General features: G+C 39.8%; 2 non-coding genes across 2 annotated transcripts; both read right to left on the bottom strand.

Moving 5' to 3' along the window:
* Positions 1-17,752: 17,752 nt before the first annotated feature.
* On the bottom strand, positions 17,753-17,825 carry Trnav-aac. The gene has a single exon. It is a non-coding gene; the product is annotated as a tRNA-Val (tRNA).
* Positions 17,826-17,983: 158 nt separating this feature from the next.
* On the bottom strand, positions 17,984-18,056 carry Trnav-cac. Its single transcript has one exon. It is a non-coding gene; the product is annotated as a tRNA-Val (tRNA).
* Between the last annotated feature and the right edge of the window lie 7,131 nt (positions 18,057-25,187).

The raw sequence follows: 25,187 nt of genomic DNA, 5'->3' as shown, positions 1-25,187 counted from the left end.
TATAGACGGCGAGTCAAAAACCACTTACACCTAAAATTTATGGAGGATTCTTGCTATCTAAAATGAAGTGTTGCCAACAAAGGGAAGAAAAGCTAGAGATTTTGCAGCATGCTCTCAATTTTATACAAATCCCCACTTTTTGATTTAACTGACAGTGCCCTGTTAATCTGCTGGATGCCAGTTGACATGCAGATAGCGAAATCCGACTGAGTTCAGAGTACAAGACAGTTCAATTGTCAAAATTTTATCAGTAAATTTTTGAAGTATTCATAACAAAGTTCCTGAATTTCTGTCTTCTAGAAAAGTTGATATGTTTAGATTATTTTCAGAACTGAGAGCGGACTAGAACCTGAAGTAGAAAGCTCTGAACTGTTTAGGGAAGCATGAAATGTGTGTTCAAAAGACAGATTAGATGCCATAGGAAGGGGAATGTTTTTAGCTGTTGACAAACATTTTTTATCTATCAAAGTCAAAATTGAGTATGATTGAAGTTATCTGTAGGATTAGATTAATACTTGTTCCATACATCATAAATATGACACTTTGTAATGATGTGGAATGTGTCCATTTAACAAAAGGTTTCTTTACATGCCATAAAATATTTTCTTTCTCTTTTATTCTGTGTTGTAATTCATATCTAAAAATTCCCCTCTAGAGTAGAAGGAGTAGTCTTTTAGTTTGTTTTAAAAGTTGGTACCTATCCGTCAGACTTTTTATGCTATTTGGTAAGTGACAAAAGATTTTTGTGACAGCATAATTCACCCTTTTCTGTGCCAAAGGTAGATTTAACCAGAGTAGTAAAGATCAGCCTTTCTCCTAGTGCTGTAGCTACGTGCATAGCTATTGCTTTTGAATTGGGTTGGGTTATTAATAACAAATTTCATAAGTGAATATATACAGGGTGGTCCATTGATAGTGACTGGGCCAAATATCACACAAAATAAGCATCAAACGAAAAAACTACAAAGAACAAAACTCGCCTAGCTTGAAGGGGGAAACCGGATGGCGCTATGGTTGGCCCACTAGATGGCGCCGCCATAGGTCAAACGGATATCAAATGCATTATTTTTTTAAATAGGAACCCCCATTTTTTTATTACATATTCGTGTAGTACGTAAAGAAATATGAATTTTTTAGTTGGACCACTTTTTTTGCTTTGTGGTAGATGGCGCTGTAATAGTCACAAATGTATAAGTACGTGGTATCATGTAACATTCCGCCGGTGTGGACAGTATTTGCTTTGTGACACATTAGCCGTGTTAAAATGGACCGTTAACCAATTTTGGAAAAGGTTGATATCATGTTGATGTATGGCTATTGTGATCAAAATGCCCAACCGGCTTGTGCTATGTATGCTGCTCGGTATCCTGGAAGACATCATCCAAGTGTCCGGACCGTTCGCCGGATAGTTACGTTATTTAAGGAAACAGGAAGTATTCAGCCACATGTGAAACGTCAACCACGACCTGCAACAAATGATGATGCCCAAGTAGGTAGCTACAAACTCTGTATTTATTAATGATGTGCCATATACTGTGCAGAACTGTATATTCTATGTTTATCAAAATTTAATGAGAGTCCATTTGTAGAAAACCACTTCATAATTTTCTGAAAGACATTTTTTACAGTTTTCTCAGCTAATTCTTGTATGTTAGGTGTGATTATTATACTTGTGAAGTGTTTATTTCAACTTTCTGTACTCTTCCACTTAAATATGTATTAAACCATTTGTGCACAGTCTCACCCGTACCACAATACTTAAACTTATCTAGAAGAATTCCATGATGTACACAATCAAAAGCCTTTGAGGGATCACAGAAAACCCCAGTTGGTGATGTTTGGTTATTCAGAGGATATAATATTTGATCAGTGAAAGCACGTAAAGCATTTTCTGGTGAAAAGCCTTTCTGAAAACCAAATTGTCATTTTTTCATTTTATTAGTACTTTATTTTTACACATATGTGAAACTACTTTTGAATACATTACTTTTTCATGAATTCTATACAAAGCTGTCAGAAGTGAGATTGGATGATAGTAGTTGGTTTCAGACCTGTCCCACTTTTTATGCAATGCTTTAACAATAGAATATTTCAAACTAGCAGGAAAAATGCCATGTTCCAGTGAACTGTGTGGCTGAGAATTCTACTGATCTGTTGGGAACAAGCTTTTAGTACTTTGTTGGAGATGCCATCAACTCTATGCAAGCTTTTACTTTAGAGTGAATTTATTTTTTTCCTAATTTCAGTAGGAGAGTTGGTTTGAATTTTAGTTTTATCAAATTGGATAGGTATTGCCTCTTCCAACTGCATCCCACTTTCTCCATGACATTTGAAAAATTATTATTATTGAAAATATTTTAAAGCTCTGACTTTTGTTAATAAACTTTTCATTCAGTTTGATGATAATACAATCTTCCTGTGCTCGTGATTGCCCTGTTTCCCTTTCAGCAGCATTCCAAATTGTATAACTTTATTATCAGAGTTGCTAAACTCAGAAGTAATACACATACTTCTGAACTTTTAATAACTGTCTTTAATATAGCTCAGTATTTTTGTATAAAATTTGACCGTTTGCTATTAGACACATTTCCCTTTTCCAGTTAAAAGATATTTTTATCCCTTCAGTAAACCATGTATTTTTACACAGTTTCTTACTATCATATGAGGGTTGGAACTCTAATAGTGGCAACTATTTATTCACAACCGATACAAAAGAGTTACATGTTTGCACCTGTTACTGTCTTTCAAAGTTGTCACCAGCATTGTGAAGAACCCGTTGCCAGCTATGTGGAAGGCATAGTATACTGTTAGCAGAGCCTGATCTGTTGATGGTGCGAGTGGAGCGGTCTACTGCTTGTCAAATCTCTGAAACAGTTCTAAAGCGAATGCCATGAAGTGGTTCCTTCATCTTCGGAATCAAATCAAGCATCACAATGCGTTCCGCATGACTTGACGGAAATGCAGAAATGGATGGGTTACGACGCTGCTCATACGCACTTGGAGCACTACGAGTGCAAAGGAGCGACTTTCTTATGCCATATCGTAATACTGGATGAGACATGGGCCACATCATACAAGCCACAACTGAAATGCCAATCGAACGAATGGCATCATTATGGGTCACCGCGAAAGTCAAAAGTGCGTCAGAGCCCCGGTATGGTGAAAGTTATGGTGATTCTCGTGTACGACTGTGATGACGTTATCCTAACACATTACATTCCTCCACAGCAGACTGTCTGTGCCCAGGATTACTGTTCATTTTTGGAGCATCACCTGCGACCAGCTTTGCGAAAGAAGCGGCGACACTTTCTGCGCAGCCCACCCCTCATTTTGCACAACAGTGTGCGGGTGCATACAGTGCAAGCTGTGGCTGCTCTGTTCGGTACTATCCAGCATACTCCCTGGGCTTAAGTCCATGTGACTTTGACTTGATTCCAAAGATGAAGGAACTACTTCACGGCATTCGCTTCAGAACTGTTCCAGAGATTCGACAGGCAGTAGACTGCTCCATTCGCACCATCAACAGAACAGGCTCTGCTAACAGTATACTATACCTTCCACATTGCTGGCAATGGGTTCCACACAATGCCGGTGACTACTTTGAAGGACAGTAACAGGTGCAAACATGTAACTCTTTTGTATTGATTGTGAATAAATAGTTGCCACTATTTAAGTTCCAACCCTCGTATTTGGCTGTTTTCATAGTGAAACTGCTTTTAAAAATACTCAGTAACTTATCACAAAAACAGTTCTGTTTTAAGTTAGCATCAGGTTCCTGTATGTCTCATCCCATTCTAACTGCTGCAAGCTTTCCCAAAACTTTGCAGTCATTAAATTGTTAACTGAATGCAGCTTTTGGAAGACTTTTTGCATTATTGTATGTAGCTATGTCATATACTATAACTAGCTGTGCATTATGAACACAAAGACCATTTTAACAGTATAAATGTTTATTTGATCAAATTTATCTTGGTCTATAAAATATTATGTAGAAAATTAGTAACCAATGTCAGATTGAAAGAATTGAGTAATACTTCAAGATAATTCTTCATATCAGACTCTTTCAGAAAATCTACATTGAAATCCCCACAAATAATAATTTGCTTCTCCCTGTCTGACAGATAGAACTACAATCCAAATTTTTCAGAAATAATTGAAAATTTTGTAGTGAGGACCTGTACCCAGTTACAGTTATAAAATTACCATTATTTAGTTATATGTCAACTCGCCCTTTTTCCATGTTGTCTCTACTAACATGTGCTGAAAGCTTATATCAATTTACAGTTACCTTTTCCATGTCTGCGACCGTATGATGTTCAGAAAGAATAGCACATCTATTGCATTCCGTGTTTCTAAATCTTCCAAACAAATAAGTTCTTTTACTTTGTTTTTTATTTTTTAATCCCCTGATATTCTGACACAGTACACTCACATTGTTTTTCACTGTAGTTTTATAAGAATCTTGTGATATTTTAACATCTTTAACAGCTGCCTGTCCATGCTTCGGGATGCAGGCAATGTGTAGTGAAGTCCCACCTACCAATAGCCTCAACAGGAACCAAACCTATGTCTGATCCAGTAGCCACCCGAAGCAGCTGAACCAACTTCATGTTTACCTACCTTACAGAACTGTTCAACTGGGGCAAATTATGCTGCACGAAACCAGGCACCAACCTAACATAAGTACGGTTCGTTGCAGAAGCTATTTTTACCAGGTCACTCTCAATATTGTAGCTCTGAGTCCAGTCAGTGCTGTTTCCTGCTCCACCCACTATCACAACATTATCCTCCTTTGTAAAACCGTTGCGCAAGGATCTTATTACACCCTCTAGCACTTGGCTAAGACATGCATCGGGCTTCAAACTTTCATTTTTTATGCAAAATGTGACCCACACGTCTTCCATGGCTACTTTGTAGCAACAGAACTTTCTTCCTGCTTTTTTAAAATAGTTGGTTTTGAAATGAAAATGTGTTGGGTATTCACTACACCTACATCTACTTGAGCCTCTGCTTTATGTAACTGAGGTAGTGAGGCAAATCTATTTTTTGTGCCTATAATGAAACTGTCTCATACTGTTCTCTTTTTGTGGCCCCTGTACCCTGCTACCACTTCCTGCTTGTTTTCGCCCCCCTCTTAACCTCATCAGTTTCTTCCTAAACACTATCTAGTTCAGTTGATAAGGCTATACTTTATACATGTGGAATGAAAACAACTTAAATTCCGTACATAATACTTACACAAACATCTCAAACTTGTAAAAATCTATATCTGAAAAATGTGAAAACCAGCACTTAGAAAATGTTTTGTTTTCTTGAAAACTACGTTTGGAAAAGTTGAATCTTCAATAAGTAAGTTAGAGTAGGCACTAATTAACTGTTTCCATGTTAACTTAATTAACAGCTATTATGAAATTAACAGCTTATCTTTAGGATATCAGTATTCCAGCATCTGGTACTCACTTTAAAGACAACGTGTTCAGTTGCAGACAGTCACAACAAAAAGAACTTTAGACATGGAGCTTTTGGCCAAAGCTTCTTCAGGGAAGAAGCACATGCACACACACGTGCATGCCCACACACACACACACACACACACACACACACACACACATAGTTTTTAGCCCGTAAGTTAAAGTAGCCTCCAACTAATATTGCATGATCTGGGTCTTCGGCACTATTGCACATAACCTTTTTTTTTTTTTTAATGATTCTAAAACCATCATTGCAGAATCAATTGGCCAGTAAAGACATCCAACAATTAACCTGATTTCACCTAGACCTGTTATATGCGTCCAGACAACTTCACAAAATAATACAATGGAAGGTCCACATTGGAATATCAACAATATTAAGAAAAGGGTAGATTGCTATTCACCATAAAGATGACAAAAACACACACACACAGAGGCAAAAACAACTTATGCATCCCCGGCCAGATTCTGGCCAAAGCGACTGGAGATAGTGGTCATGTGTGCGTGAGGTATGCTTGCTTGTGTGAATGTTTGTGGTGTTTCTTTCAAGTGGTTCTAAGCACTATGGGACTTAACATCTGAGGTCATCAGTCCCCTAGACTTAGAACTACTTAAACCTAACTAACCTAAGGACATCACACACATCCATGCCTGAGGTAGGATTCAAACCTGTGACCGTAGCAGGCGCGTGGTTCCGGACTGAAGCGCCTAGAACCACTCAGCCACAGCAGCTGGTGGTTTTTCTTTCTGAAGAAGGATCAGTGTGTAACAGTCTTTTAGTTGTGCCTGTCTGCAACACAGTTTGTCATATTTACGGTGAATAGCAATCTACCCTTTTCTTAATATTGTTGATATTCCGATGTGGACCTTCCATTGTATTATTTTGTGAAGTTATCTGGACGCATATAACAGGTCTAGGTGAAATCAGGATAATTGTTGAATGTCTTTACTGGCCGATTGATTATGCAATGATTGTTTTAGAATCATTAAAAAAAAAAAAAAGGTTATGTGCAATAGTGCCGAAGATCCAGATCATGCAATATTAGTTGGAGGCGACTTTAACTTATGGGCTAAAAACTGGGACATCTATGGGTTCATTGCAGATGGTACAGACAGGCAGTGTTGTGAAGTACTTTTGAACATGCTTTTCCAAAACTGTTGTGAGCAGCTAGTTCAACAGTCCAATGGAAATGGAAATATTTCAGTCCTTAAAGTTACAAAGAGGCCTGACTTAACTGACAGTGTCAGCCTAAGGACAAGGATTAGTGATCATGATGTCATCATTGTGCCTATGGTTACTAAAGTTAATAATTCTGTCCAGAAGGCTAGGAGAGTAGTTTTGCTGGAAAAAAGTTAATAATTCTGTCCAGAAGGCTAGGAGAGTAGTTTTGCTGGAAAAAGCATATAAACAGTTGTTAGCATCCCACTTAGATGACATTGTTTAGTTCCAGTATGATGAATGTAGAGGAATTATGAGCAAAGGTTAAACGGATTGTTGATCGCATTCTGGAGAGGTATGCAGCAAGTGGAGTAACGACAGGAAAGACCCACTGTGGTTTAATAATAAAATTCAGAAAATGGTGAGGAAGCAGAGACAGTTATACTCTAGGTTCATAAAAGAACAAGAAAATGACAACTAGCAAAAGTTAGCAGAAATTCATGTGTCTGTAAAATGAACGTTCAAAACAGGGTACTAGCACAAACAGGCAGCCTGGGTGGCTGACTAGAGGGATAAGAATATCCTGTAGAACAAAGTGGCAATTATATAAAAACGTTGGAAACAGCCAAAATCTAAATGCAGCAGCCCATTACAAACAGTATTGTAAGGTGCTTAAAAAGTTATTAGGAAAGCAAAAAGTATGTGGTATGCAGATAGAATAGCTAAGTCTCAGGATAAAATTAAAACCATATGGTCAGTCGTAAAGGAATTAGCTGGTAAGCAGAGACAGGTCGAGGATATAGAATCAGTGCGTAGTGGGAATGTCCGTGTTACTGATAAGTCGCATATATGTACAGTATTTAATAATCACTTTCTGAATATAGCAGGTGAACTAAATAGAAACCTAGTCCCAACAGGGAATCATATAGCGCTCTTAGAAAAAAGTGTTTCGAGACTGTTACCTGAAATGCTCCTCCATGATACTAACAAGAGGGAGATTGAGTTAATAATTAAATCACTAAAGACCAAGAACTCTCATGGATATGACGGGGTATCTAGCAGAATATTGAAGTATTGTTCTATGTATGTTAGCCCAGTACTTAGCCACATCTGTAACTTTTCCTTTAGGAGTGGTCGGTTTCCTGACCGATTAAAGTACTCGGTAGTGAAGCCACTTTATAAAAAGGGAGACAGGGATAATGTTGACAATTTTCGACATATTTCTATGCCATCAGTGTTTGCTAAAGTTATCGAGAAGGTTCTATATACAACGTTACTGGAGCATTTAAATTCACATAATTTGCTGTCAAATGTACAGTTTGGTTTTAGAAATGGTTTAACAACTGAAAATGCTATATTCTCTTTTCTCTGTGAGGTTTTGGACGGATTAAATAAAAGGTTGCAAACGCTAGGTGTTTTCTTTGATTTAACGAAGGCTTTTGACTGTGTCGACCACAAAATATTACTGCAGAAGTTAGACCATTATGGAGTAAGGGGAGTAGCTTACAATTGGTTCGCCTCTTACTTTAAGAACAGAAAGCAGAAGGTAATTCTCCGCAGTATTGAGAGTGGTAGTGATGTTCAGTCCCAATGGGGCACTGTTAAGTGGAGCGTTCCCCAAGGATCGATGCTGGGGCCACTTCTGTTTCTTATTTATATAAATGATATGCCTTCTAGTATTACAGATGATTCAAAAATATTTCTGTTTGCTGATGACACCAACTTGGTCGTGAAGGATCTTGTGTTTAATATTGAAACATCAAATAATGTAGTTCATGAAATAAGTTCATGGCTTGTGGAAAATAATTTGATGCTAAATCATAGTAAGACTCAGTTTTTACGGTTTCTAACTCACAATTCAACAAGAACTGATATTTTGATAAGACAATGGGCATATTATAAGCGAGATGGAACAGTTAAAATTCCTATGCGTTCGGATAGATAGTAAGCTGTTGTGGAAAGCCCATGTTCAGGATCTTGTTCAGAAACTAAATGCTGCTTTATTTACCCTTAGAACAGTATCTGAAATAAGTGACATTTCAATACGAAAAGTAGTCTACTTCGCATATTTTCATACGCTTATGTCATCTGGTATTATTTTTTGGGGTAATTCTTCTGATTCAAAAAGGGTATTTTTGGCTTAAAAATGGGCTGTTCGAGCTGTGTGTGGTGTTAGTTCGAGAACTTCTTGTCGATCCCTATTCAATAGTCTGGGAATTCTGACATTGCCCTCACAGTATATATTTTCTTTAATGTCGTTTGTTGTTAGCAATATTAGCTTATTCCCAAGAGTTAGCAGCTTTCACTCAGTTAATACTAGGCAGAAATCAAATCTGCATGTGGAATGCACTTCCTTGACTCTTGTGCAGAAAGGAGTGCAGTATTCTGCTGCATCCATTTTCAGTAAGCTACCACAAGAACTCAAAAATATTAGCAGTAGCCCAAACGCTTTTAAGTCTAAACTGAAGAGTTTCCTCATGGCTCACTCCTTCTATTCTGTCGAGGAGCTCCTGGAAGAGCTGAAAAATTAAGCAAATTCCAGTGTTACATTGTTGATTTTCTTTATTTAAACTTACGAATTGCTGCCTGAATACGTTTCTTGTATTTCATTTTATCTGTTTCTACTATCATGTTATAATTTCATGTATTGACTCATTCCATGACCATGGAGACTTCTCCTTAATTTGGTCCCACGGAACAATAAATAAATAAATAAAAAATCAATGTATGTTACTTATAACAACTACCACCATCGAACCATAGTAATATATCTTGCCTAGAACCTGTGAAAATTCTGGTCCCATATAAAATCAGTAAGTGGCTTGAAGGCTTCTATCCAGTCACATGTTGACTGTTCTGGTGTGGCAGTAGAAGAAATCAAAAGGATAGAAGAAAGCAGAAGGAAAGGTGAAGTTTTAGATCTCAGAAATTATTCATGCAAGAGAATCATGAGGATCGTACAAACATATCATTGTCTGACTGTTGCACAGACGCCCTTATGGAGGACCAGACATCCCTGGTGTAAAGAATCAACTGAAAGAGTTGTAAACAAGTAAATCTCCAGGTGTGGATGGAATCCTAACTTTGTTTTACAGAGAGTAGTCCATGACTTTGATTCCTTACTTGGCTCGCATTTACCGCAAATCTCTCACCCAGCTCAAAGTTCCAAGCGACCAGGGAAAAGTGCAGATGATTCCTGTATATAAGAGGGATAATAGAACAAACCCACAAAATTACAGACCAATATCCTCAACATCAGTTTGCTGCACATTTAGTGAACATGTTCTAAATTCCTATGTCATAAATTTCCTTGAGACAGAAAAAATTCTGTCCCCAAATCTGCACAGTTTTGAAAAACGTCACATGTAAAAAAATTCAGCTTGCATTTTCTTAGGTGATATCCTGATAACCATGGATGAAAGGCAGCAGGCAGGTTCCATATTCCTAGATTTCTAGAAAGTGTTCAACATAGTGCTCCACTGCTGACTGTTAACAAAGATACTAGCATGCAGAATAAGTTCCCAGATATGTGAGTGGCTTAAAGACTTCTTAAGTAATAGAACATGCTTCAGGGAAATATGATATGTCCACTCTTGTTCTGTATGTATGTAAATGATATGACAGACAGGGTGAACACAAATCCATGGCTGTTTGCTGATAATGCTGTGGTGTATAGGAAGGTGTCTCTGTTGAGTGAAAGTAAGAGTATACAAAATGACTTAGACAAAATTTCTAGTTGATGTAATGAATGGCAGCTTGCTCTAAATGTAGAAAAATATAAGCTAATTCAGATGAGTAGCAGAAACAATCACATAATTTTCAAATACAACATTAGTAGTGCCACATCGATTAAATATCCAGGTGTAACGTTACACAGTGACATGAAAGGGAATGAGCACGTAAGGGTGGTAGTATGATCGGTGAATAGTTGACTTTGGTTTATTGGGAGAATTTTAGCAAAGTATATTTCATCTATAAAAAAAGACAATGTATAGAACACTAGTGCGATCCATTCTTCAGTACTACTTGAGTGTATGGGATCTGTACCAGATCGGATTAAAGGAAGACATCAAAGCAGTTCAGAGGTATGCTACTAGATTTGTTACCCGTAGGTTCAATCAACATGTAAGGCTTATGGAGATACTTTGGGAAATCAAATGGGAATTCCTGGAGGGAAAATGATGTTCTTTTTGCAGAAGACTACTGAGAAAATTTAAAGGATTGGCATTTGAATCTGACTGCAGAACAATTCTGCTGTTGCAAATGTACATTTCCCATAAGGAACACGAAGATAAGAGAAATTAGGGCGCATAAGGAGGAATACAGCAGTTGTTTTTTCACCACTCTTTGTGAATGGAACAGGGAAAGAAAAGGACTAGTAGTATTACAATGTTCCCTCAACTAGCCACCAAGCAATGACTTATGGAATACGTATGTTGGTGTAGATCGGAGACTGTGTGATCTCTGTGTACAAGTGTTTTAAGCACACTCATAGTTTCTAATGGGTGATGAGAACGTGATGGTTATAAATACAAATCAGTTTGAGTGTGCTTATGACAAACTAAATGTCCCACAAAGACATCATTTTTTCTGTCACAGCAAACCAAAAACATCCAGGAGAGGCAGACAATCATTTATTATTATTACCTTTATTACCAATTCTATGTCATTCACCAGCCACAGCTGGACAGAGAGCATCAAAATACAACATTATCAAAATACTATGATAGTAACTTAATACCGCAAGACATATTTAAGTTATAAATTAGATTACAATAATATCACAACAATAAAATAGATAATGAAATTAAATACAACAGTTGCTGTTGGAGTCATGGAACTGAGCTGCAGCTCAAGTAAACACTATGCTATTACTAGAGAAGAATTCTTCAATATGGGTTGCTCTTTTAGCTTACTCAAAATAGTAGTTTTAAACTGCTCCCAAGGTAAAGACTGAATGTCATCAGTTAGAGCATTAAACAATTTTAGGGCCACCATTGGGAAGCTGTTTTGTGTCTTTGCTCATTGACACCTTGGCATGTCAATACTGTCTTTGTTGCGAGTGCTGTATTTGTGAATTTCATTTATCTTTCTGTAAATATCATGGTTTCTATTTATGTGGAAGAGGCAGTAAACAGTCAGAACTCCTAACCTGGTGAAAATTGGTTTACAGTGGTCTGTTTTTTTGCTTGAAGTAATGATCCTCATTGCTTTCTTTTGCAGTAAAAGCACATTCTTGCAGCCTGCAGAGTGGCCCCAAAACAACAGCCCATAACTGGTGTCTCTGTGGAACATTGCATAGTACACAGTTAGTAGGTACTGTTCTGGTACTATACTTTTCAGTTTCCTCAAGAGGTATGGGACCAGTGAAAGTTTGGAACATACATGTTTGGTGTGCTGTTGCCAGGTTAATTTGGTGCCAATGAGAAAGCCCAGAAGTTTAACATCTGCTGCGTTACCCAGTGCTCCAGTATTGCTGAGGCTGCATATCATCCTCAGAGTTTTTTCTTCATTAATTTTCATTTTGTTCATGATAAATCAGGCCTTAGCATCATCGAACAAGACTTCTGCTTGTTGGACTGCCTGTACAACATTCTCTCCTTTTGAGAACAAGGTTGTATCATCCACAAACTGCAAGGTGGGCCCATTGGAGCCTGTGTCATTTACGAAGATAAGGAACAGCAGGGGCCGTATTACCGATCCCTGTGGCACACCATGCTGTAGTGTCTTCTTACCTGAATCAGCTCCTTGCACAGAGAAAATCTGTCGTCTGTTTCTCAGGTAGGATTCAAGAGTTTGCAGGACAGATCCCCCTACACCATATGTTTTTAGCTTTCTGAGCAGGGCCTTATGTGGGATGCAGTCAAATGCCTTACTAAGGTCACAGAGTACTAGTGCTGTAGACTCTTTGTCTTCAAGACCCTGACTTATGTTTGTAACTAAGACAGCTGTTGTTGACCTGCCCTTCCGAAAGCCATGTTGCGCGTCATAAAAAGAGACTAATTCCTTCAAAGTAACTTAATAGTCGTTCTTTCATTATCGACTCCATCACCTTCACTGGTACTGGGTTTATAGGTATGGGCCTGTAGCTTGACACTTCATGTGGACTGCCTTTTTTATAAACAGGCACTGTGCGTGCTACTTTCAGGAAGTCTGGAAATTCCCCAGCATGGAGACTTTTATTTATTACTACTGTTAATGGCTGTGCAATTTCACTGATTATAGTTTTTAACATAGTACAGGACATGCCATAAATATCAGGGCTTCCTGAAATTTTGTAGCTTTTTACAATTTTTATTATTTCTTTTGGATACACTCTCTTCCACATTACCATGCTGCACATATTCTCAAATTTCACAGCAGCTGCAGGATCTATTCCACAGTCAGGAATTGTGTCTACTGTGCTTTCCACTATTTTTATAAAATAGTCATTAAATTCATCTGGACTGCAAGAATTAGAGCAAGAGGTGGGATTTTTCCTGTGCTCATTAACCAGATCCCATGCTGCTTTACAAGGATTGTGAGCTGCTTCAATAAATCTGGCTTTGCTTTCCTTCTTTGCTTTTTCTACTTCCTTTCTGTAGATCATTTTGGTCTGTAAATAACTAGAGTACAGTCTATCCTTCATATCCATATCTTTAGCACCCTTGACCTTGTCATTTAGTATTTGGACAGTACATTTTATTTTGGCTAGTCTACGAGTATACTACCTCTTTACTTTGTTAGTTTTTTGTCTATATTTTGATTTAGCATATCTCTTGGGTTTTAATGGAAAATGTTCATCAAATTTCACTGTAAGGGTCTGGAACATGTGATTGAATGCAGAATTTGGTGGCAACTCATCAATTATTTGGTGCCAATCTATAGAAGACACTGTGGTTTAGAAATCATCTAAGCTTTTCTTTGTAATCACTCTATTTCTGAATACGTAATTTGAATGCCAACTGGGAATTTGAAACTTCCTGGCAGATTAAAATTGTGTGCTGGACTGAGACTCGAACTCGGGACCTTTGCCGTTCACGGGCAAGTGCCCTACCATCTGAGCTACTCAAGCACAACTCACGACCCGTCCTCACAGCTCTAATTGCGCCAGTACCTTGTCTCCTACCTTCCTAACTTCACAGTAGCTCTTCTATGAACCTTGCAGAACTAGCACTCCTTGAAGAAAGGATATTGCGGAGACATGGCTTAGCCACCGCGTGGGGGATGTTTCTAGAATGAGATTTTCACTCTGCAGCAGATTGTGCGCTGATATGAAACGTCCTTTGTAGCACAGTCTTGTAAGATGTTTTGTTTTCTTTTTCTGTGTCTTCAGTGGTTTTGACCAGTTCATTTTTTTGTTTCACTACAGTCGAATTTCTTCTGCCTCCTCGCTTGTTTTCACTTCTTGCCAGTCTATATTGATGCCTTCCCAAGAGTTTTCATCCATCAGATTGTTTACGTCTGTATTTGGTTTGTTTTTTATAAGGGGTTGAGTTTCACTGACACACCCATTTGTACTAGATATGCCACTCTAGCAATGTTTGGATCTTCAGTGTTGTTTCTCATTGGAAAATTACCACTTTATGAATTTGCAAGCTTTTTGTTGCTGTTGTGATTGGTGATGGTGGTAGGTGCTGCTTCTCTGACACACTGCAGATCTGTATTTGAAATTTGCCTCAGATTAGCGATGTTTATCTCTTTATTTCCTGCTATAATACAAGGCATGTTGTTTTCTACATCCTCTGCACACTGTCTTGCTGTGTTTCTCGATGATTGAGGTGCTTCTTCACTTTGTGGTACCAATGTTTCTAACTTAGAGTTTGTGGCAATCACAGTGTCTAGTTTTTCTTTTATTTGTTCATTGTTTTTTTCACAATTTGCGTAAGAGTACTCACTGATGCAACTAGATCAACACTGCATTGTCCCCATACCTCCAAAATACAGCTGGTTTAATGATTGCTGCTTCCAGTGCTCTCTCCTCGATGCCCTACTAAAAAAGTTGACCATCAGATGAGGCTCATGACGACAGCATTAGTCTGCTCTAAATATTCTTGGTTGAACATAAAATAAGTTGAAAAAAAGATCATACTGATTGTCCACCTGAAACTATGAGTGTAAATGAATCTGTCAGAGTAACCTTTGTAAAAAGGGACACTACATGAAAGCTAACTAAATGATCTGAACTACTTGGTTGAAGTGCCCCCAGTCTATAGTTAAAATCTGCTGAATTATGCATATGATTTGAGCTATGGTCCAACAATGGTCTCAGCAAGGAAGCAAGATTTTGGCTAAATCGTATGTAGGAGCACCAATGTCATTTACTGTTGGCTGTAAAGGTAGACTTTAGGAAGACCATATCATCTGGGTGTTACACAATCATGTGTTCCTAAACTCTTGATGGTCTGTTGAGATAATAAGGAAGAATTCAGGAGTGCAGAAATTTGCCATTGCACTTGCTATGAATTCAAGAGTGCAGAAGTTTTCCATCCCGAACATCCTGTTAGGTCATAATCAGTCTTCCTATAGGTAGAAACACTTAGTAGTATATGGAGGATAGTCAGGGAGCAGCAATCCTAAGGACATCTGAGTTGTTCAACTCCACTAGAGAAGTCTGTGACCACAATCTTAATTTGTATGCAGAATGCATACAGCATGTTAATAAATTGCAGAATGGGGGAAGGCATTGTCAGTCTTCAATGGCTCATCTGAGGATGACTTTTGGTTGCCCAGTCAAAAGATCATGGAGTGTAGTTAACAACAACAACAACAACAACAACTGACTACAAGCCCAAAAAATTATTTGATTAAATTTGCTGGGAAAATTATAAAATTTAGAAGCCACTGTAAATGCCACTATTTCATTATTATGGGATGGTGAACACCAAACCACACAGGTGTTCAAAATTAAAGCAACAAACCAATATTTCCCTATCCTATGCCCAATTCACAATATAATCATACAAACTGTCAATGGATGTCCGTACAATCGTATTCTGCCACGGATCCGTACAATCGTGTTCTGCCAGGGAGATGGGATTCCGGCCAATGGACAACCGTGCCAACTATGACATCAGTGCACCTATCAAACAGGATAGTCCCACATCCACAGTCACTGTGTATACAGTCAGAGATAGTGCAGTATGGCACAGAGAAGATGCTTACCAGGCTCTTTGTGGTGGAGGGCCATAGGAAGAATGGAAGCAGAACAACCAAAAACTGATGTGGCCTGATGGCTTAATGTAAATTGTTCTGTAGTTTCTCAGATGTGGCGACAGTTTATAGAGACCAAAACTCTTCCCCAAAGACCAGGGCATGGTCAATTACATGCGACATAGAGGACCATTATTTGGCTATAAGAGAATGGTTGTACCACCTTACGAGGTGCATTCAAGTTCTAAGGCCTCCGATTTTTTTTCTAATTAACTACTCACCCGAAATCGATGAAACTGGCGTTACTTCTCGACGTAATTGCCCTGCAGACGTACACATTTTTCACAACGCTGACGCCATGATTCCATGGCAGCGGCGAAGGCTTCTTTAGGAGTCTGTTTTGACCGCTGGAAAATCGCTGAGGCAATAGCAGCACGGCTGGTGAATGTGCGGCCACGGAGAGTGTCTTTCATTGTTGGAAAAAGCCAAAAGTCACTAGGAGCCAGGTCAGGTGAGTAGGGAGCATGAGGAATCACTTCAAAGTTGTTATCACGAAGAAACTGTTGCATAAAGTTAGCTCGATGTGCGGGTGCGTTGTCTTGGTGAAACAGCACACGCGCAGCCCTTCCCGGACGTTTTTGTTGCAGTGCAGGAAGGAATTTGTTCTTCAAAACATTTTCGTAGGTTGCACCTGTTACCGTAGTGCCCTTTGGCATGCAATGGGTAAGGATTACACCCTCGCTGTCTCGGAACATGGACACCATCATTTTTTCAGCACTGGCGGTTACCCGAAATTTTTTTGGTGGCGGTGAATCTGTGTGCTTCCATTGAGCTGACTGGCGCTTTGTTTCTGGATTGAAAAATGGCATCCACATCTCATCCATTGTCACAACCGATGAAAAGAAAGTCCCATTCATGCTGTCGTTGCGCGTCAACATTGCTTGGCAACATGCCACACGGGCAGCCATGTGGTCATCCGTCAGCATTCGTGGAACCCACCTGGATGACACTTTTCGCATTTTCAGGTCGTCATGCAGGATTGTGTGCACAGAACCCACAGAAATGCCAACTCTGGAGGCGATCTGTTCAACAGTAATTCGGCGATCCCCCAAAACAATTCTCTCCACTTTCTCGATCATGTCGTCAGACCGGCTTGTGCGAGCCCGAGGTTGTTTCAGTTTGTTGTCACACGATGTTCTGCCTTCATTAAACTGTCGCACCCACGAACGCACTTTCGACACATCCATAACGCCATCACCACATGTCTCCTTCAACTGTCGATGACTTTCAATTGGTTTCACACCACGCAAATTCAGAAAACGAATGATTGCACGCTGTTCAAGTAAGGAAAACGTCGCCATTTTAAGTATTTAAAACAGTTCTCATTCTCGCCGCTGGCGGTAAAATTCCATCTGCCGTACGGTGCTGCCATCTCTGGGACATATTGATAATGAACGCGGCCTCATTTTAAAACAATGCGCATGTTTCTATCTCTTTCCAGTCCGGAGAAAAAAAATCGGAGGCCTTAGAACTTGAATGCACCTCGTAGAACTGCACAGCAACTGACATCTGACCTCGCAGAATCCAGTGGAATTGTTGTACAGAGGCAAACGGTGTACAGAAGGCTTCAGCAGAGTGGCATTTATTGTTGGGAACCTAATGTATGTTTACCTTCGATGCGTCTTCACAGAGGGGAACACCTAGAATTGTGTCGTCAACATGCCATGTGGATGGTCGAACAGTGGCCCAATGTCCTTTTCACATATAAGTCCCAATTCCGTCTGGAGAATGAGTCTCAATGGATTCATATCTGGAGGGAAAACGATTTTGGAACCCAAACATTGTGAGAAGAGACTGATATCAAGGAGGATCACTAATGGTGTGGGCAGGGATTATGTTGACCACTCTTAAAAGAAGGCGATTACGAAGGTTTCGGGTACAGATGGTAGCAGATGCATGTTAGTATGTCTCGTTTGTAATGATGAAAAAGTGTTTCCGCCCGGGATCGAACCGGGGACCTTCTGCGTGTTAGGCAGACGTGATAACCACTACACCACAGAAACTGCGTGTGTGCACCTTACTTTACAGACAACTTGTAGTGATGTTGCCATCGTAACTAAAAAATTCAATAACTGTGGTACTTGTATAACGAAGGTACATGCAGCAGATCCACACATGATGTGGCTCACTGGAGTACAATACGACATAGGCAGGAAAATACTGTTCCCGCCTGGGATCGAACCGGGGACCTTCTGCGTGTGAAGCAGACGTGATAACCGCTACACCACGGAAACAACGGACCCGAGAAGCACATCCTTGTTCACTCGAACATGCCTCAGCCTTTCTCTTGGCCGCGATGGCACACACGACAGTTCTTTTGACTGCCTGGAACCCACCACAGCCGAGGGCTCAAGAAGATTTCGGGGTGCTCGAGAAGGTATCTGCCGTAGCACCCCTAACAAGATAGCGGCGTTTCGCGCAGTCGTTATTGCAAGTCATATCAGCAAAAGCAATCACTTTCTTAGCAGCAGGCAGTGCGAGCCCAGCGTATGGATGAATCGGCGGCAAGGTTAACTGCTGTCAGGAATCATCATGAGATCTTGGGATTTCATGTGCAAAGTGTTGTGGGACCAGACTTCATATTGATGGACTATAATGCTTGACCTCATAGAGCTCGGGTGGTTGATGTTTTCTTGTAAATGGAAGCATGGCGTGGCCTGCTACCTCTCCTGATTTGAATCCCATAGAGCCTGTCTGAGCTGTACTAGGGAGACAGGTTGCGTCACGTCAGCAATTACCAACCACTTTCCAACACTTGCGAGCAGCTCTGCAGGAATAATGGGCTTTATTGCCTCAGCATGAGATTGTTGACATCATTCACAGCATGTCCCGTCATTGTCAGTCCTATATTGCTGCCAGAGGTGGTCACATCCTGTACTGAGCACATTAATCAGTTGTTGAAATGTGTGTGCAAATAGTGGCACAGTTAAATTTGGCTGTAGGGCTAAAGGTGAGGCCTTTGTATAGGAGTGAAACTTCTATGGGACCAAGGGTTTTGGTTGGTGGAAAGGTTAACAACAGTGTTACGGGAATGTTTTGGCTTTGGATTTGGTGGAGTGTTGGTAGGAGTTTGGGGAATGTGGCAAATTGAAAATGTCAGCTAAGCAAGGGATTCAGTTTCAGAGACGTGACATATATAACAGGGATTACACAGTAGGAGTATCTTTTGAAGAGAGCAGAGGTACTTCTGGGATGCTTGTGCCATGGAGATGTGTTTTTGCAGTACCAAGCTTATGAGCACCAGGGACTGGCAGAATCTCAAGAGGTGAAGATCATTGTGAAAGGAGGGGTGGGATCCAGAGAAAGAAATTTTTATGATTGCACTGTTGGGTGGATTCCGTGGTGTAGACGGCATTTAAGAAACAGGATGTGGGACTGGGTTTTAGCCAGGGAAAGGGATAATTTTCTGAACTGATTCAGAAAGATGGAGTATGGATCTATTATGGCAGGGATAGCATAAGGAAATAGGAATGAAGCAGAAATGTACAAAAGAAGGTGTTAGCTAGATGTGAGGGGAACTGGATAAGAGAGAAGACCTGTAAAAAGTGCATAAAGACATGCAAAAATAAGCAGGTTTTCGAAAAAGTACACACAAATACATAAAAACATGCTATCTGAACCATTGGGATCCTCCTGTCCACCACCAGCTTTTCTGAACTGTGCAGAGGGGAGTTACCCTTACTGCACATTTTCAGTTCCCTCAATTATTCTGGCCTTAACTTATGGTAACATACTGTCCCCACTGTCTCCATCCAACAGTTTCCGTCCCCTCTTTACTGTCACCCCCTTCCTGTTCTCATCTGCCACCCTCTCTGTGTGCTGCCCTCTGCCAATGCACCTACCCATCTTTCCCCTTCCCATCTTCTCCCCTTTTTCGCTCCCCACACCACCTCCTCCCTCTCCCAAGTACATTGCCCCACAGACTCCCGCCACCACAGCTGTTGACAGTTTAGTCCCTGCACAGTCGAACAGATAGTGCTCTTCTCTCCTCCCACTCATACACTGCTATCCCTTCCTAACCCCTCCAGATTGCTACTTTTATTCTACATGACAGTTGCATTTCAGTTAGAGTGTATTAGCCTTTGGTCCGAGATCCTGGAGATGGCAGTCACATGTGTGTCTGTGGAGTATGTTTGTTTGTTTGTGTGTACGTTTCCTTTTCTGATGTGGCTGGGATTGAAAGCTTATGTGTAAGTGTCCTTTAGTTGTATGTGTCTGCTACTTATCCTGTAATTTTTACAGTAAGTAGCACGCTACCTACTTTTTATTCGTGTCAAAGGCAAGGGAATAAACAGAAATTAACAGTTACAAAACATGTAAGTAGACAATGGACATGAACATGTAAACATGAAAAAGGACATAGAAATCTATAATTAACTTGCTTTTACCCAAAACTGAGCTACGTTCAAAGCATTACAGTTAGAAGTAATTGTACATAAATGAACATTCATAAATACACTTAAGTATAGACTAACAGACATTGAATTAAATTGTCTTTGCCCAGAAGTGGGCAACATCCAAGGCATTAGAACTGGCCATCATCAACTCTTCTTCAGTGCATGATGATGGGCACAGACAGCAGTTGCGCAGGTGAGACATCGTCTGCTCCTCTGCACACTCACAAGTTGAGGGTCCTCTAGCATATCCCCATTTTACAATAGTTTCTTTACACTGCCCAACACCAGTTTGTAATCTGTCGAAGGACTTCAGCTCTCATTATCACCAGGAGGTAGTTCTTCTTTAGGTTGTCTCCAGGCTAGAGGAGCAGTCTCTACTCTTTTTCTCCACATGTCTAGCCTTTTGTTTGTGTTGTTGTTGTTGTTTACATCGACCCTTACAAAACTTTTTCTGGGCTTCAAGCAGGATGGTGCTGGCGAATGGCCAAATAATGGGTAAGTGTTAGATGCCAAGTCTCCATGTCCTTCTGCTTGAGCAGCTGCTTCACATCTTATGTCAGGCAGAGCTATACCTGCTAGATGATACAGCTGCTTCACTTTAGTGGGTCTCAGGCACCCAGTGATTACGTGGCATGTCTCATTCAGAGCACTGTCCACTTGCCTAGATGGCAGGAGTTATGCCAGACAAGTCCTGCGTATTCGCCTGCAGAGTTGCACAATGTAAAAGCTGAAGTCCGTAATAGTGACTGGCTGTGCGCCCTGGTTAGATCCCTTTAATTTTCGTACGATATTATCCCTTGCGGACACTTTCATTTTGGTGCTGTGACAATGCATTTTGAACGTTAGGGTCCGATCTAATGGTCCGATCTAAGGTCACCCCAAGATACTTTGGGAAAATGATTGTTTAAGTTGAGTGCCATTCCATGAAATATTTAGTTGTTGGTTGGCCTATCTGTTTTTTTGGTGGAATGCACAGACTTGTGTTTTCGTTGGGTTTGGCCTTAAGTTAATATTTTTGTAGAACCGGCCTAGTTCTTCCAGTGCTTCAAACAGCGTATTTTTGACATCATTAAAACCTTTCCCTGGGTGGCCAATGCGAGATCATCCGCATACAGAAAACTCCTGGTGTACAGCAGTAGTGGTTGATCATTCATATACATATTAAAAAGTATAGGGGCCAGAACACTGCTTTGGGGTAACCCATTCCTCTGTAGTCTCCATCTACTGCGCCATCCTTGAAATTCCATGAAAAATCTCCTGTTGCTAAGGAAGTTGGCTATTAAGGTGGTTAAAATAGAGTATTTAGTGATGTCATAAATTTTTTTCAGGTGTAATTTATGGTTCACAGTGTCGTACGCAGCAGACAGGTCAACAAAGGCCACACTGGATTCTGTTTTCAATGTACTGCGTGAGACTGAAGATGTGTGATGTACAGGTCTAAAGCCAGCCTTTTGAGGTATGAGTGCAGAGTCAGTTGCTTCTGTCAAGTGGTTCAGAATCATTCTCTCCAAGATTTTATACAAATGACAAAGAAGAGATTTGGGACGGTAGTTCTTAGGGTCATTGTTCTCTTTACCGGGCTTAAGGATAGCGATGACATTAGCTTTCCACCAGATTTTGGGGATCCTACCAGAACATAAGCAGTTGTTAAAAAGATCTAGAATCCATTTTAGTGTTGCAGGACCAAAACATTTTATTTGCTTATTCGTAAGATCATCCAGCCCAGCAGCCATTCCTGTTTTACACGTACTAATCGCCCTTTGCAACTCTTCCAAGCAAAAAGGTCTTGACAGGTTGGTAACAGAAGTACATGTTTGTTATTAGACTTTGGCTTGATGTTTCGGTTATCCAATTTCCCATTTAATAATAGTTGATGGGCAATATCGTTGGCTGTTATTTTTGCATGGAGGGCCACTCTAGCAGGGTCATTATTAAGGCGTCTGAGAAGTTTCCAGGCTTTCTGGCTGTTCTTGCTGAAGTCAGTTTCCTCCATAAGCTTGATCCACTGATCCAACTTGGTGGCTGATATTGATTCAAGTAATTGCAATCCAAGAGATATTGTTTCTTCACCATAAGGGTCTTGCTTAATTGCCATGTAGTAGCGATCAAGATCTGATGCTATATCAGGGGACAGTCTTTGCATGCATTTAGTTCAACATCCACGAGGGATAGACATTCTAGAACATTTGTTCACAGCTCTTACAAAACGATCATATTGCTTAGGGTATGGGCTGATATGTGTTAACTCTTGATCAAAAAGAGTTGTAAACGTCTTCCAGTTTGCTTTTTTAAAGTTATACCGGCAGTGAAATGGAACAATGTGGACATATTGCAGGCAAGATCTGACACATGATTGGTCTATGTTGAGATTTAGGGTTCGGTGAGCATAATGTCTTTGTGCACAGCCGTGTGATGGTGTCGCTGGCAAATATGAGGTCAGGATTGTATCCACGCTTCCATTGCGCACAGTTGAAAGATTGTGGCAGCTTACTATCGTGTATAAATGTCATAGACCCAGAATCTGCCCATTTTAGTACTGCATCTCCATTGTCATCATTTTCACTATAACCCCAACTGGTACTATGGCTGTTAAAGTCTCCTATTACGCACTTAGCTGGCTGGCAATGGAAATTAGGTGTTTCTTGAAAAATGAAGGCTTCTGTGGGAGGTTTATAAACTAATGTTACCGTGACGCCAGCAGCTCAACTGTTATGATTTCAATATTGTTCTTTGAAGTAATTCCAGTAGAGTTAATATCTAAACTGGATTTTGTAAAAATGGCACAGCCATACTGATTATGAGGTCGTTCTGCGACAAGTGTCATGCCAAGTACTTTGGGGACGCCTATCTTAAAAGCCCCAATGCAGTCTCCTGGACAGGAGACTGCACTGGCACAGCTCCTTAAGGAGTCCCCCCTTGTGGTTGCTTAAGCCCTTTATTTCGACAGGGACTATAGTCAAAGCTGGCCCTGATATGCGCAGTTTTGAAACACACTGGGTTGCCATTTTGATGGCTGATGCCTTTGGAGTAGAAGGATTAGACGGCTGTTATGCCGTTACCAGGGAACGCCCGGATGTGGTCTAGATCAGATATATTCACGCCCTGCGGGGAGGCTCCTTCCGTGTCCCCCACTCTACCTATGATGTTCCTGTATTACTATTTTATATAGCATCACAGTTCTCATTATCTGTGTTTTTTTTCCGTTCCATGGATATGTGCTGAGGAGATCCTCGTGGATGTAGAACATGTCAATATTTTTTAATTTTTTTTTAAAGCTGAAATAACAATACTAATAGTATGAATATATACAATACATCATTTGTTTCTATTTAAAAAATCGTCAGTGGAGTAGAAGGAGTTGGCCACTAGTAATTCTTTCAGGCTCCTTTTAAACTGATCTTTATTTGTAACTAAATTTTTTATGTTTGCTGGCAAATTATTGAAGATGAGTGTTCCTGAGTAGTGGACCCCTTTTTGAACTAAAGTAAGTGCTTTTAAGTCCTTGTGCAGATCATTTTTGTTCCTGGTATTGCATGTATGAACTGAGCTGTTTGTTGGAAAAAGAGATATATTATTTAGGACAAATTTCATTAAGGAGTAAATATACTGAGAGGCAGTAGTTAGTATACCCAGTTCTTTGAAGATGTTTCTACAGGACGTCCGTGAATTTGCTCCACAAATAATACGTATTACATGCTTTTGGACTCTGAAAACTTTTGTTTGACTTGAAGAGTTGCCCCAAAATATTATACTATATGACATTATGGAATGAAAGTAGGCAAAGTATGCAAGCTTTTTCATTTTTATGTCACCTATGTCTGCTAACACTCGAATTGCAAATACGGATTTGTTAAGGCGTTTCTGCAGTTCTGTGGTGTGCTCCTCCCAACTGAATTTATTATCAAGTTGTAATCCCAGGAATTTAAGAGTGTCAACCTCTTCTATCTGCTCTTCTTCATGCTTTATGCATATGCTGGGTGGAAACCTCTTACAGGTTCTGAATTGCATATAGTGAGTTTTTTCGAAGTTTAATGTCGGTGAGTTGGCTTTAAACCATTTATTAATATCCATGAAAATATCATTAGCAGATCTTTCTAGAACTACACTCGACATACTATTTATTGCAATACTTGTGTCATCTGCAAATGAACCGAACTCTGCTTCTGGCAGTGTAACTGATGAGAGATCATTAATGTACACAAGAAAAAGCAATGGCCCTAAGATGGATCCTTGTGGGACACCACATGTAATTTCTTCCCATTCTGATGATGACTGATGACTTAATCCACTAATCCCTTGCACTGACACCCTTTGTTTCCTGTTAGTGAGGTATGACTTGAACCATCTTGCAGCACTGCCCATGACACCATAGAAATCTAATTTATTTAAAAGGATGTTGTGGTTCACACAATCGAATGCCTTTGACAAATCACAGAAAATACCTGCTGCTTGTAACTTGTTATTTAATGAATTAAGTACATTTTCACTGTAGATGTAAATAGCCTTCTTGATATCAGAACCCTTCAGAAATCCAAACTGTGTTCTTGATAATATGTTATTTGTGGTCAGATGGTTGAGAAGCTGCCTGTTCATTACTTTTTCTACAATTTTTGAGAATGCTAGAAAAAGTGAAATCGGTCTGTAGTTTGATGGTATCTCTTTATCCCCTTTCTTGAATAGAGGCTTAACATCTGCATATTTTAGCCGGTCAGGAAATGTCCCAGTTATATTTGACTGGTTACACAAGTAACTTAGAATTGTACTAAACTCACAAGAACATGCCTTAATTAACTTTGTTCATCGTAACCACTAGAATGCTTTGTTTTTAAAGATTTTATTATGGAAGTTATTTCTTTCAGTGAAGTGAGTGACATATTCGTGTACCTGAAGCTATTTGTAAAGGCTAGTTTCAGATATTCAAGGGCATTATTTACTGATCCTGACAATCCCATTCTATCAGTAACGGAT

The sequence above is a fragment of the Schistocerca piceifrons genome, chromosome 1, assembly GCF_021461385.2.
Source record: "Schistocerca piceifrons isolate TAMUIC-IGC-003096 chromosome 1, iqSchPice1.1, whole genome shotgun sequence".
In the NCBI taxonomy this organism is placed as follows: domain Eukaryota; kingdom Metazoa; phylum Arthropoda; class Insecta; order Orthoptera; family Acrididae; genus Schistocerca; species Schistocerca piceifrons.
The sequence above is the reverse complement of the archived record's forward strand: the minus strand, read 5'-3'. Positions and strand labels throughout refer to the sequence as shown.